Consider the following 14238-nt stretch of genomic DNA (forward strand, 5'->3'; position numbering starts at 1 on the left):
CCAGTTCTACCCAGTTCTCCCTTTTTCCCTCTTACTTTCCCTTCTCTGTATAAACTCTTGCCTAACTCTTCTGGTTAAACTCTCTTAAGGAGTAGGCCCTCAAGGTGCATCCCTCTTACCCCAAGTAAAAGCTCTTGCTTGATTTGGAGATGATTTGAACCTGAATTCTTTCAGAGACAACATAAAGTTATTCCTTATTACCTCAACATATCTGTTATACTCCAACAAAAGGATCTGAATTGAAAATAGGCCTAAGACATTTACTATGTGATCTTAAGTCATTTAACCTCAATTTCCTCATCTGCAAAATAGGGAAAATAAAAACACCTTTCTCCCAAGATTTTCATGAGGCTAAAATGACATATTTCTAAAATACCTGGTATATAATAACTCTTTAATAAATACTTGCTTCTTTCCTTACTTATCCTGCATCCTCTCAGCCTAAAGTTGATCCCATAAAGATATCTAATCTATATTATTATAACTCATATTTACATAAAGATTTAAGGTGAGAAGAATATTTTCCCCTTCACAAGCTAACAAGGTAGAGGACAGCTAGACCCTGGAGCCAGGAGAACATGAGTTCAAATTCAGCCTCAAATACTTAATACTTCCTAACTGTGTGACCCTAGGCATATCATTTAACCCCAAGTGCCTCACAAAAGAAAAAAAGATAAATAACAATAATAAAATAATAATAACAAATGAGGTCTTAGACATTTACTGTATTGTGACCTTGGACAAGTCACTTAACCCTGATTATCTCCAAAACCAAATAAACAAAAACCCAACAAGCCAAAAGAGTAGATATATCTAGTACTATCACCTCTGTTTTACAAATGAGGAAAACAAAGCTCAGGGAGAAGAGGGGATATGCCCAAGTTCATATAATCTAGTAAGTGCTGAAATCAAGTTCAATTGCAGGTCTTGACTGATTCCAAGTCCAGTACTCTTTCCACTACACATCTGTCTGTTCTCCAAGAGGACAATGACATCAGGGAGGTGATGCCTTGACATGCAGGGAAATACAGTCAAGGAGAGCTGCCTGACTTTTCCTTCCAGAACCGCCTGGGTCCAGTAGCCAGATAGAAATCAGAATAACTGGAGATGGTCCTGGATACAGTGGGAGACCTGGGCCTTCTTAAGCTAAAGTCTTCAACAGATCTCAGTTTGACTGAGGCAATACCCATTCAGTGTTTAAGGCTAGATAGCAAATGAGGTAAAGAATTTCCTCTTTCATCTAATCCAAAAAAATTTAAAAATCTAAAACAATCCGAAAGGAGAAGATCCTCAGTGTTTCTGGTCCTGCCTTTCAAATCTATTACAAATCCCTTCATTTTTCTTTGTCTTATCTTAGAATCAGGTTTGGGTTTTTTTGTTTTTTTCAAAGCAGCCATGGCAATTCATCAGAATTTGGTTATTTTTATTCCCTAAGCTCTAAGCAGCAAACATTTCTCTTGGAGTTTTTTTTAAATTCAGCTCCCAGCCTTCCTCTAATCAGTCCACTCTGTTCCTCCTCCTTTCCCCACTCCTTCCTTCCCTTCCCTCTCTCACCCTCAAGGAATAACTAACTGGCTAGCCTATCACCTTGTCATTGTGCTCCAATCCTTAGACCCTAATGCATATTTTCTGTAGAAGCAGGAAACCTTCTGACTAGTTTTTTAACTGTCTTGTGCCAGTGACAATTGCCAAACTGTGGGTTTGCTTCCTTTCCCAATCTTGGTCATATCTATTTTCTTTTAAGTACTCATTGTTTTTTATTGTAACATAAATTACTTGTACAACATCTCAGTATATGGTCTGTTCCAAAAGCTGCATTAATTAGAGCCTAGTGTCCCATAGAAGGAAATGGAAAAACACTCCAGTATCTTTACCAAGAAAACCCCTTGGACAGTATGGTCCATGAAGTCACAGAGTCAGACACAATTGAACGACATATCCCCATAATGAGGGAATGATAGCCTTGATGTACTGTGGGCTTATTTAGAGACTGTCTTTACTTTAGAGACCGTATTTTCTTCTAATTGTGATAAATTTAACAGCTAACTTCTTCTAATGAACAATTAACTTCTTTAATACTTCAATGGGCCTATGAGCTCTCATGGATATAGGTATCCTTTTCCCCCCAAAGGTGGGGGGAAAATTCATTCATTGCTCATCTGGTTCATTCCAGACAGGAGAAATTTCATAAGGAAACAAAGATGGGAGAAAAAGGAGGAAAGCATTTATTAAGTGCGTTTTGTATATCAAGCACCCACTGTCTTGGGACCTCTTTTTGTTATTTCTTTGCACCAGGCACTGTGCTAAATTTTACAGATATTATTCCATTTGATCCTCACAACTATCCTGGGAAGATAAGGTACTATTATTATACCTACTTTACATTTGACAAAATTGAGGCAAGAAAGGTTAAGTCCAGGGTCATGCAGTGTTTGAATCCTAATTTGAACTTAGATTTTATCCATTCAAAACAGCAAAGTTGGCCAGTATGACTGGAAGGGAGCAATATTTAGAAAGACTGGAAAAGCAGGAAAGAGCCATGAAGAAATTTAATATCAAGCAGAATGGTATGTTGATTCTAACGTAAAATAAAAGCACTAGATTTTATTAAGCAGGGAAAAGGAGACAGGGATGTTCTAGAAAATGTTTAACAACTGGTACTCCAAAAAGTACTCACTAAGAATTTTAAAAATATTTATTTATTCAAAACTAAATACAAAATAAGAAAAAACAAAATAGAAAAAGAGAGGAAAAGAGGGGAAAATTATCATGTGCCCAATAGAACATCAAAGAGGATTCAATATGTAACAATAAATTTTCATTTCAAGAAATCATATATACTAATTGAAGACATTATATATTCATGACTTCCATCTTTTCTTTGCCTCTTTATAGGTTATTCTTTTACTCTCTGCTGTAACTCTTTACTTTACTCCTTTTTTCCCCCTTCATTCCCCTACCTCCCCCAAGCAGGCTACAGTTAAACACAAATATATTTATATTCACATACACATTTCTATATACACACATACATACTTACACACACACATGCATTTACACATACATAGACATGTATCTAAAACAATATTAATGTGGCTGACATCTAATACAGATTTCTCTCTTGATTGAATCAAGTTTAACTTTATGTGAGATCAATGATTACCTTACCAATATACTTTTAAACTTAATCTGAAATATGAACATTTTCTCCAACATTTTTTTTAAATTCTAGGCAACCAATGGACAATAAATCAAGCCCTGATTTATAGCTTGGGGATCTCAAGGTATAAATGCTCACACTGAAAATTTAACAATCAGCTGTTGAGAGTCAGTTTGAATTGGTTCCAGGACACTTCTGTAAAATGTGACATGATCAGACCTGCATTTTAGGAAAATCACTTTGTCAGCTAAATGAACATTGTATTGGCATGAGGATAGATGAGTTATTAAGAGCCTGAATTAGGATGGTGACTGTGTGAGTGACAAAGTAACAGAAAAAAATACATCTCATTGAAATTCCATTTCCCCAGCTCCGCCCCAAAATTCTAGAAAACATACCACACTGAATCCTGTTCAGGAAATTCAAGAAAAAAAAAGTCTCCATGAATCATTTTTCCAGCTCAAATTGATTTAAGGAGACAGAGAGATCCAGAAGAATAGACATAAAGAGACAAAAAGTATGACTCTCTGAAAAAAAAAGAGAAATTTGAAGTAGACAGTAAAACAGAACCCAGGGAGAAAAGAATGAAGGTCACTCCACTGACTTGTCTTCTGTTCTAATAGGACACTCCATCTTCTATCGCCACACTTTTGTACTAGTAGTTGTACAATGATTTAGCCTCCTTATTCCCACCTCCAAATTAAATCAGTCTTTATACTTGATAGGTATAAAGGAGAATAAAAAATATTATGTAGGGGTATGAAATGAGAAACTCTAAAGACTTGTTGGACATACATTCTTCCTCCCTTCCACTTCCCTTCTTTATTTTACTCTTCCTTTGTTCCTTCCTTCCTCCTTCCTTCCTTCCTTCCTTCCTTCCTTCCTTCCTTCCTTCCTTCCTTCCTTCCTTCCTTCCTTCCTTCCTTCCTTCCTTCTTTCCTTATTTCATTTCTTCCATCCTTCCTTCCTTCCTCAGAAACTAAAGATGTAACCCAAAGCCAAAAATACTGGGTACAAAGAAATATGCAATTGTTCCACACTCCTGGAAGATCCTCCTTGCCTCTCCTCCCTTCAAAGTAATAGGAAGAGGTTTCTTGTTAGATTGCTTCTTCAAGGTCAGGTATTTTCGTTGTAATTTTGCAACATTCTTTTTGTGTTTGTGGCTATTTTGTTTACATTGTGTTTTCTTGATTCTGCTGCTTATATCGTTCTACATCTATTGATGTGTTTCCATGCTTCTCTGAATCCATATATTCATTATTTCTTACAGTATATTCTATTATATTCATGTATCACAATTTGTTTACTATTTCCCCAATTTATAGTCACTATTTTTCCAGTTCTTTGCTACCACAAAATAAATGACTGCTATTATAAATTTTAAAAAACCACAAAAATATGCAAACTAATTCAAAGATAGAAATATTTGAAGAAGAAAATAATAATGTCCCCATTATGTCTTTCATTGGATATGTCTTATCTCAGTCTGAGAATTGTTAAAGACGTTTGCTTAAAAAAGCCTCCCACTGCATCTTGGCCATCTCCATTGGTCTTAATCTGTATCTTTTCACTGGACCCAGATGGTTCTACAGGGTAAAGTAAGGCAGGTGACTTTGCACAGCCCTCCCTCACTTACATTCAATTTACTTGCATGTCATGGCATCATCTCTCTGATGTCATTCTTTGAGAAAGAAGGGAAACAAGAACTTTTTTCAGTCTACTTATTCGCTCCTTGGAGAGCGAATAAGAAATTTAAAATTTCATATTAGAATTATAAGCTCACTCAAATCTAACAGGCCTGAGCTTCCAAATTATGGGAACTTGACCGCTCCATGAACTCTGTATATTTTTGACACTAGATACTAGGAACTAGCCATTCCTAGAGATGTTTATGCTCCAGAGAAGAGTGGCTCCCTCCCTGGGCATAGACAATAAATAAAGAACTGTCAAGATGCAGACGATATGGAACGAGTCAATTAGTGAAGCCCTCCCGTACCCCGCACCTGCACAGATGTATGTGCCAAACCCTTATATAATTTTTTGGCAAAAATCCTTTTTTGTCTAAAGACCTATAAAAAGTCAGTGCCCCATATTATGACTGAGTCTCATCCGTGGGGAGGACGCTTCGCCCGGAAAAATCTTTACACAACTCAAGTTGAGAAGGCTGAAAAAGAGGGGCTCCCAGCCGTTTGATGATCTTGTGGGTTCCCTTGAGTTGGTGATGTATTCTCTTCCTCTATCCATTATAATAGTGATTGTTATATTATTAGCTATTCTTATTGTTATTTGCTTTTTATGTAAGTCTAAATTGTCTATACCTTGCCCTATCTAATTAAAATACTTTTCTTTCCTTTCACTTTTCAATTTCGTGTGTGTGTAGCGTCATTTATAGGAGCGAATCCGAACTTTCCTTTAAAATCATAATACAGAGAACTTTGTATTTTACACAGTTTTGCACATAATAGACACTCAGTAAATATTTACTGAATGCATGAATATATAAACAAATGGTACCAGTCTATCCAGTTAGAAGAGAGCAGAGATTGTTTGTTTTTATTTTTTTTACCCTTCTCATTATACAAATGAGGAAACACCATCAAATCTAAAAGGGTCATATAGGATAAGACAAGACTAAGATTAGAAGCCAAGTCTTCTGGCTTCTAGTCCAAATTTATAGCACTACATGAATCATTTCTTGGTTTGTTTTTTGTTTTTTAGTGATCTCAAAGGATCCAGGAAAGGGCCAATGGGAAAAGCTGGTTTTGAGGAAGGATTTTAGAGAGGGAGAAAGAAAAGACAGCCATAGGAGTAATGCATAGGTAATATAAGGCGAGGTATGATTACTCTGTTTCTCTCAGCTCAGATGCTATAAGCAAAAAATGTCATCACAAATGATAAGATTTTAATGTGTTAACAAGACTAGCATTCTATGATCCCTTTATGAAGAATGAACATCTCTCAGAGTAAAGAAGGATATAGATCAGGTAAGCTGAGCAAATAAATTAGCTATCCCTCTGGGATTTTTTTTTTTTTTTAACTAAACCTTGGGAGATTTCAATCAAATTGCTGTGGGCTAGAAGAGGGAATTTCTCTTTTATTACCAATGTAGTTTTGAAGGAGAGTCTCTTTGTTTAACCTCTGAAACTGCTCATAACTTTTTTTCTTCCTACCTTTCTGGGCCTTTTTACACAGTACTCACCTCCATGTGTGCTTTGCTGTTCTTCTAACAGGAAGCCATCTCCCATCTTCACATCTTTGTATTAGTCATGGAATATTCAACCTTCTCATCTCTGACTGCTTTTATTTTATTTTTGGAGGCAATTGGGGTTAAGTAACTTGCTCAGAGTCACACAGCTAGTAAGTGATTGAGGCTAGATTTGAACTCAGGTCCTCCTGACTCCAGGACCAGTACTCTATCACCACACCACTTATCTATACCTACTGTTTTTACAACTCATTTCAAACCCTATAGTGCCTTCCTCTCTGAGATCACCTTAAATCTACTACTCTGTCTTATAGATACTTAATTATTTACATGCTGACCCTCCTAATAGAAGTGAGTTCCTTGAGAATAAAAATTATTCTTGTCATTCTTTTTGCCAGAACTCAGTATAATTTTCAGTCTCTAAGGTCTTAGTTTATTAGGGGTTTTTTTTTGTTTTTTGTAAAGCCAACTTTTATACTCTCCAAGCCACCATCATCAAGAGGCTTCTTAATTCCTCTCACTTTCTGCCATCATTTTTTACACTTTTCTCAACTTTAAACTGATCGGTTGTTCCATGTTTGGTTCTAACTTGTTTCTTGGCTGTCATACAGGTTCCTCAGGAGACAAGTAAAATGATCTGGTACTCCCATCTGTTTGAGGACTTGCCACATTTTATTGCAATCCACACAAAGATTTTAGTGCAGTCAGTGAAGAAGAAGTAGATGTTTTTCTGAACACCCTAGTTTTCTCCATAATCCATCAAATATTGGCAATTTGGTCTCTTTTTCCTTGGCTTTTTTGAAAACCAGAAGGCAGGTCTCTTCCCATTCTAATTCATCTTTCATAATGCTGCCAAAGTCATGCTTCTTTTTTTAAAAAAAATATTTATTTATTTTTCTTATTAAGGCTCAAAACACATGCATGAATAATTTTCAACATTCACCCTTGTGTTCCAAATTTTTCCCTCCCTTCTACAATTATCATGCTTCACAAGAAATATCAGATCATAAAGCCAAAAAAAAAAAAAAAAAAAAAAAAAAAAAAAAAAAGAGAGAAAGAAAACAAAATGCAAGTAAACAACAACAAAGTGGTCCACACTCAGTTCCCACAGTTCTCTCTCTGGGTGCAAATGGCTCTTTCATCATATTTCATCATAAGATAATTGAGAAGAGCCAAGTCCATCAGAATTGATCATTATATAATCTTGTTATTTCCATGTACCATGATCTCCTGGTTGTGCTCACTTCACTTAGCATCAGTTTATGTAAGTCTCTCCAGACCTTTCTGGAATCAGCCTGCTGATCATTTCTTATAGAACAATAGTATTACATAACATTCATATACCATAACTTATTCAGTCATTCTCCAATTGATGGGCATCCACTCAGTTTCCAGTTTCTAACCACTACAAAAAGGGCTGCCACAAACATGTGGATCCCTTTCTCTCCTTTATGATTTTTTTGGGACACAAGCCCAGTAGAAACACTGCTAGATCAGTATGTACAGTTTGATAGCCCCTTTAGGTTCTCCAGAATGGTTGAATCAGTTCACAGCTCCACCAACAATGTATTAGTGTCCCACTTTTCCCACATCCTTTCCAATATTCGTCATTATCTTTTCCTGTCATCCAAGCCAATCTGAGAAGTGTGTAGTACAACTACACTGCACTACAGTTGTCTTAATCTGCATTTCTCTGATCAGTAGTGATTTAGAGCACCTTTTCATATCAAAGTCGTTTTTCTTAAGCATACATCTCTCTATATCATTCTCTTAATCAACTCCGGTGATTCGATGTTGCTTCTAGGGTATAATAGAACTGTGTCTGTTAAGCTTGTTAAGTTCATCACAATCTGACCCCATCCTAGCTTTCCAATTTCAATGGCCTTTTCCTTGTGCACGGTCATCTAAAAGGTCTTCTCCCTTTGCTTCACACAAGATACTCCATCACCCTTTTCTGTGTGTGTCTTTGCATTTGTCATTATCATTGCCTGGTATCCTTCTCTTCTCACAGCTATCTTCTAGACTTCTTGGATACAAAGACAAAAAAATGTCCCTGAACTCAAGAATCATAAGCTCAAATTTGGAACTATATTCAAAGGGTAATCAAACTGTGCATACCCTTTGATTCAGCAGCACAAAAAGATTATTAAAAAGGGAAATGACCTCCATGTGCAAAAATATATGTAGCAGCTCTTTTTTTTTTATTGTTATTTGCTGTTCTTTATTCATTTATTCCAAGATGTGAAATACCTTTTTCTTTTTCTTTTTTTTTTAAACTTTTTATTTTCAAAAAATATGCATGCATTATTTTTTAACATTGACAGTTGCATAGCCTTGTGTCCCAAATTTTCCCCTCCTCCCCCCACCCTCTCTCCTAGATAGTAAGCAATCCAATATATGCTATACTGTTAGGATTACTAGGTGAGAACTCAGGTTGTCTGGACAATTACAAGGTGAGAACTCAGGTTGACTTGACAGTTCTCTGGCTCAGACCTGTAAAGGGAGTTCACACCTTAGGAATCCTAGAAGGAGCAAGCTCATTGGTTGAAGTGGTTCTTCCCAGAAGCCCTTGCATTATCCCACGCCCATTCTCTGGGAGGATAAAAGAGGACACCACTCCAGGAAGAGGAGAAGACTCTGCACTACATCTGGCTTGATGCAGCTCTCTGCAGGAAGGGAAGTCAGCTCTCTGAAGGAAGGGAAGTCACTTCTCTGGACAAGAGTTAACAGCAACTGCCTGGAGACAATGTTTCACTACAGGAAGAAGAATCTGTTTGAAAGATTTGAGTAGACACAGCAGATCTCTTCCCAGAGAGCGATCGGCAGCTTCTGGAGACAACAGCGCGCTACAATTGGCGTCCACACGTGGGGCCAGTACTTTTGCTTATCCTCACAAGAGGAGCTAGACCAGACCTTCACAATTTGGCGCCCGAACAGGGACAGACACGGTCCTGATTCCAGTAAAAAAGCCTCCCATCCAGATCTCAGTCTCTCTGACCTAGAACCATGAGTAACGAGGAAACTTTGTTAAAGATTAAGTGAGCATGTTAATAGATAAATAAGGAACTTAACTTGTTAAGGGCTAAACCAGCAATCTCTTATAATGAAATGGGGCAAACACCTTCTGTTCAAGGAAAATGTTTAGATAGCATCATCAAGGTTATGAAAAGCCAAGGCTTGATTATAATTTTAGAGGAGATTACTGAACTTTTAAGAACTGTGAAGGTCATATGTCCTTCTTTTTCTCTGGAAGAATTGGATCCAGATGAATGGGAATTAGTAGGAAAGCAATTAGGTGAACACTACAATTCCAGGCCAAACTCAATTTCCAAAGATACAATTCATATATACAATGTAATCCAATTGGCTTTAAACAATGTTATTCTAAAGGAAGAGATGAAGGAGCAAAATGGGGAAGTGTCAACTAAACTAGGTGAAAAGGATGAATCAGATAACAATGAAGTTAAGTACAATCCTGAGCAACAGCAACAGGAGCACCTCCCATCTCCTCCCTCAATTAATCCTTCAGAGGTGGAGCAAGAAGGAGGAGAGGAAGAGGCAGAAACACAAACAGAATTGTCTGTGAAGCAGTCTAAGCCTATGACAAGATTAGAAAAAGCATTGGTTAAAGCTAAGAAAGAAGGACAGGATATAAGTGATTTTATACATGCATATCCTGTGATTGAAGAGATTGACTCTGTAGGCCATAAAAGGAGAAAATATGCACCTTTAGATTTGAATAAAATTAAAGATTTAAAAAAAGGTTGTACCCTTTATGGGGCTACATCAGCTTATGTTAAAATGTTACTAGATGGTTTGTCTTATGAAGTCCTAACCCCAAATGATTGGAAATCCATAGCAAGGACATGCCTGGAACCTGGAGAAAATTTATTATGGCTTGCAGAATTTCATGAATTATGTAAAATTCAAGTCAGATGCAATTTGGAAATAGGAGTTAACACACAATTCACTTTTGAGCACTTAGCTGGTGAAGGTCAGTATGGAGAGAATTTGGAACAGATTAATTATACCATGACAATATATGAGCAAATTGCTAAGGCTGCAATAAAAGCTTGGGGTGTCCTCCCTGGACAGAAAGATCACAGAGAGGCTTTCACTAAAATACAGCAAGGTCCCAATGAACCTTTTGCAGATTTTGTGGGACATTTGCAAACTGCTGTCAAAAGAACTATTGGAGAAAATGCAGCTACAGAAATAATGACCAAACATCTGGCTAAGGAAAATGCCAATGAGATTTGCAAAAGAATTATATGGGGATTAGACAAAGATGCTCCTTTAGAGGAGATCATAAGATGCTGTGCTACAGTGGGAACAAAAGCTTTTTACACCCGAACAATGATGAACGTGGAAAGACAGGGTCCCTCCTGGCAAGGGCCTTCTAGAGAAACTCGGCGATGTTTTCAATGTGGAAAAATTGGGCATCTAAGAACTCAGTGTAGATATGGAGATACAGTGAGAAGGCAGGGTGAGAGAAGACCTAAAACTCCATGTCCAAAATGTCATAAGGGCCTCCACTGGGCCTCCGAATGTAGATTGACCCAGGGAAATGAGAGGTGGGGCCCAGCTTCAGCCCCCCAAGTGGGGCATGATGGCAGCCGAGGTTACATCCAGAGAATTTTAAGACATGATCAATCAGCCAAAAGGCAATCAGATGGAAGAAAGGGATTGAAATTAGGAAAAATAGAGTTGTGTGCAGTAGAGACTACTGAGATACTCCCTGGAGAAGTGAAATCTGTTCCTGTTGAGCCTATGGATCCTTTGCCTCCAGGCACAGTAGGCTTGACCATTTCACCTTCTGAGAGTGCCTACAAAACAGTGTCCATCCATACACTGATGTGGGAAACTGGAGAACGTGTATCTAATATCCCAGTCACTAACACAGGCAGAAAACGTGTGATTTATCAACCAGGAGAAGTAGTAGCATCAGGCTTATTGTTACGTACTCCTAATAAGCAATTTGGTGATAGTCGCCTAGATTCTGACTCCAATGAACAAAATCCAGGAATATATTGGACAGCAGCTGTGACAGCTGACCGACCTATGCTTACTATTTATATAAACGGAATACCATTTGAAGGATTGGTAAACACGGGTGCAGATCGTACAGTTATTAGAGGTGCCAATTGGCCCGGTCACTGGCCAAAGATTAAAGCAGACACCTACATGTCTGGGGTGGGAGGATCAATAGCAGCAGAAGTTAGTGCTAGGCCTTTGAGATGGGTATTTGAAGGAGAAACAGGAGCTTTTACTCCTTTTGCGGTTGAAAAAATCCCCATCAATCTGTGGGGAAGAGACATTTTACAGCAGATAGGATTACAAATAAGCACTTCGGCTTTTTAGGCAGGGCTGCTGTTGAAGGCCTACCTGCACTTTCACCAGTTCCTATTCAGTGGAAGACTGATTCACCAGTGTGGGTAGAACAGTGGCCCTTAAGAAGTGATAAAATTCAGGCCTTATTAGACATAGTACAAGAACAACTTGACCAAGGACACTTGCGGCCTTCTCTAAGTCCTTGGGATTCCCCAGTATTTGTGGTGAAAAAGAAATCTGGAAAATGGAGGATGTTAACTGATCTAAGAAGAGTAAATGAACAGATGGAAACTATGGGAACTCTTCAGCCTGGACTTCCATCTCCTACTCAGTTGCCAAGAGAATGGCCTCTATGGGTTATAGACATTAAGGATTGTTTCTATTCTATCCCTCTAGATAAGGAGGATATGAAAAGATTTGCTTTTTCAGTGCCTAGTGTTAATTTGGCCGACCCTTATAAAAGATATGAATGGACAGTTTTGCCACAGGGAATGAAAAACAGCCCTACTATGTGCCAAATGTATGTTGCTGCTGCTCTTGCTCCAATAAGAAAAGCCTTTCCAAAAGTAATATTGTTACATTATATGGATGATATTTTGGGATCTGCACCTGAGGAACAAATGTTAGAAGCATGTCTACAAAAGACCATGGAAACATTAAAGTACTTCAAACTGCATATAGCTACAGAAAAAATTCAAAGACATGCTCCTTTTCAATATTTAGGATATGAAGTATATCCTAAGACACTCACAGTACAAAAGCTTTCTTTAAGAACAGAGAAGTTGAACACCTTAAATGACTTTCAAAAATTAATAGGAGATATCCAATGGATGCGTCCATTAACTACCATGCTTAACTACCAATCAACTACAACCTCTATATGACATTTTAAGGGGAGACAGTGCTTTAAATTCACCACGCCAGCTTACAAAAGAAGCACAAAAGGCTTTGAGAGAAGTTGAACTGGCTTTATCCAATGTGGTTGAAAGAGTCACTCAAAAACCCTTGGAAATATCAGTTTTTGCTACAAAAGAGGCACCCACAGCAGTCCTTCATCAAGGAGACAGAGTGATTGAGTGGGTGAACCTCCCAGCACAACCCAGAACAAAGCCTTACACCTTACCCAGTGCTTGTGGCTAGGATTTTATTAAAGTCTATTAAGAGAGTAACACAATTATCTGGAATAAGTCCTGAAAAAATATACACATTCTATACTAACGCACAAATTAATGTATGCTGTGCCATCCCAGAATGGCAAATTTTATTGGCCACCGCTCCAAATTTTGCACATGGATCTCCATTAAAGATAACCCGGCTACTACATAATTGGCGATGGATTTTTGAAGAAAAGGTTTCTAAGGTTCCTCTTAAAGGACCAACAATCTTTACAGACGCCTCCAAAGAAAATATTTGTGCTGTATCCTCTCATGATTTAACCATAAAGAGAGTAGTCAGGACTCCTTTTCAATCCACTCAACAGAATGAATTATTTGCTATCATGCTAGCTCTTACTTATTACCCAGGAGACGTAAATATAATTACTGATTCAGCCTATTCAGTAGGTGTAGTACAAAGAATCGCCACAGCCCAAATAAAATTTGCAGCCTCCAATATTTATCAGCTCTTTAAGGAATTTCAAGAGCAAGTGAGAAAACATCCAGGCAAGATTTATATCTTGCATGTCCACTCACATAGTGGATCCCCAGGTCTTATTTTTGATGGAAATTCAAAGGCAAATAGCCTTCTAACCATGTTAGCCAGTAGTCCTTTATTTCAGGAAGCACAAGAATCTCATTCTAAATATCATCAGGCTGCTTGAGCTTTACGTTTACAATTTGGAATCACAAGAGAGGAAGCTAGGAGCATAGTGAAAAGCTGTACAGCTTGTCTTCCTTTCCACGCTCCTACACTCCCTCCAGGGAAGAATCCTCGTGGTTTGAGACCCAATGAAATCTGGCAAATGGATGTGACCCATTATAAATCTTTTGGTTGTCTATCTTTTATCCATGTCGTGGTAGATACCTTTTCAGGATTCACATTTGCAATGCCAGCAGCAAAAGAGACAGCCTGAGTGGTCACTGAATTCTTTATACAAGCATTTGCAATTATGGGTGTGCCACAAGCAATAAAAACAGACAATGGACCTGCATATACATCCAAACATTTTACACACTTTTGTGCACAGTATAAGATTTTACATACCATGGGCATACCCTTTAATCCTCAAGGTCAGGCAATAGTAGAGAGAAGAAACAGAGATATTAAGACACTCCTCCAAAAACAAAAGAAAGGGGGAGCCACAGGTAACCCTAGAGAACTTCTAAATTTAGTTCTCTATACCATTAATTTTCTAATTTTTGACAAAGATGCATTGGCTCCGGCAGACAGGTTTTATAACCCACCAGAAGGGCAGTGTCCAGTGCGAGCAGCTCCACTGTCCTTAGATAATCGCCAGGTGATGTGGAGAGATCCAGAAAGTGGTGAATGGAAGGGACCAGATAGGTTAACTGCCTGGGGGAGAGGGTTTGCTTGTATTTCTTCA

Source organism: Sminthopsis crassicaudata, chromosome 2, assembly GCF_048593235.1.
Source record: "Sminthopsis crassicaudata isolate SCR6 chromosome 2, ASM4859323v1, whole genome shotgun sequence".
Lineage (NCBI taxonomy): Eukaryota > Metazoa > Chordata > Mammalia > Dasyuromorphia > Dasyuridae > Sminthopsis > Sminthopsis crassicaudata.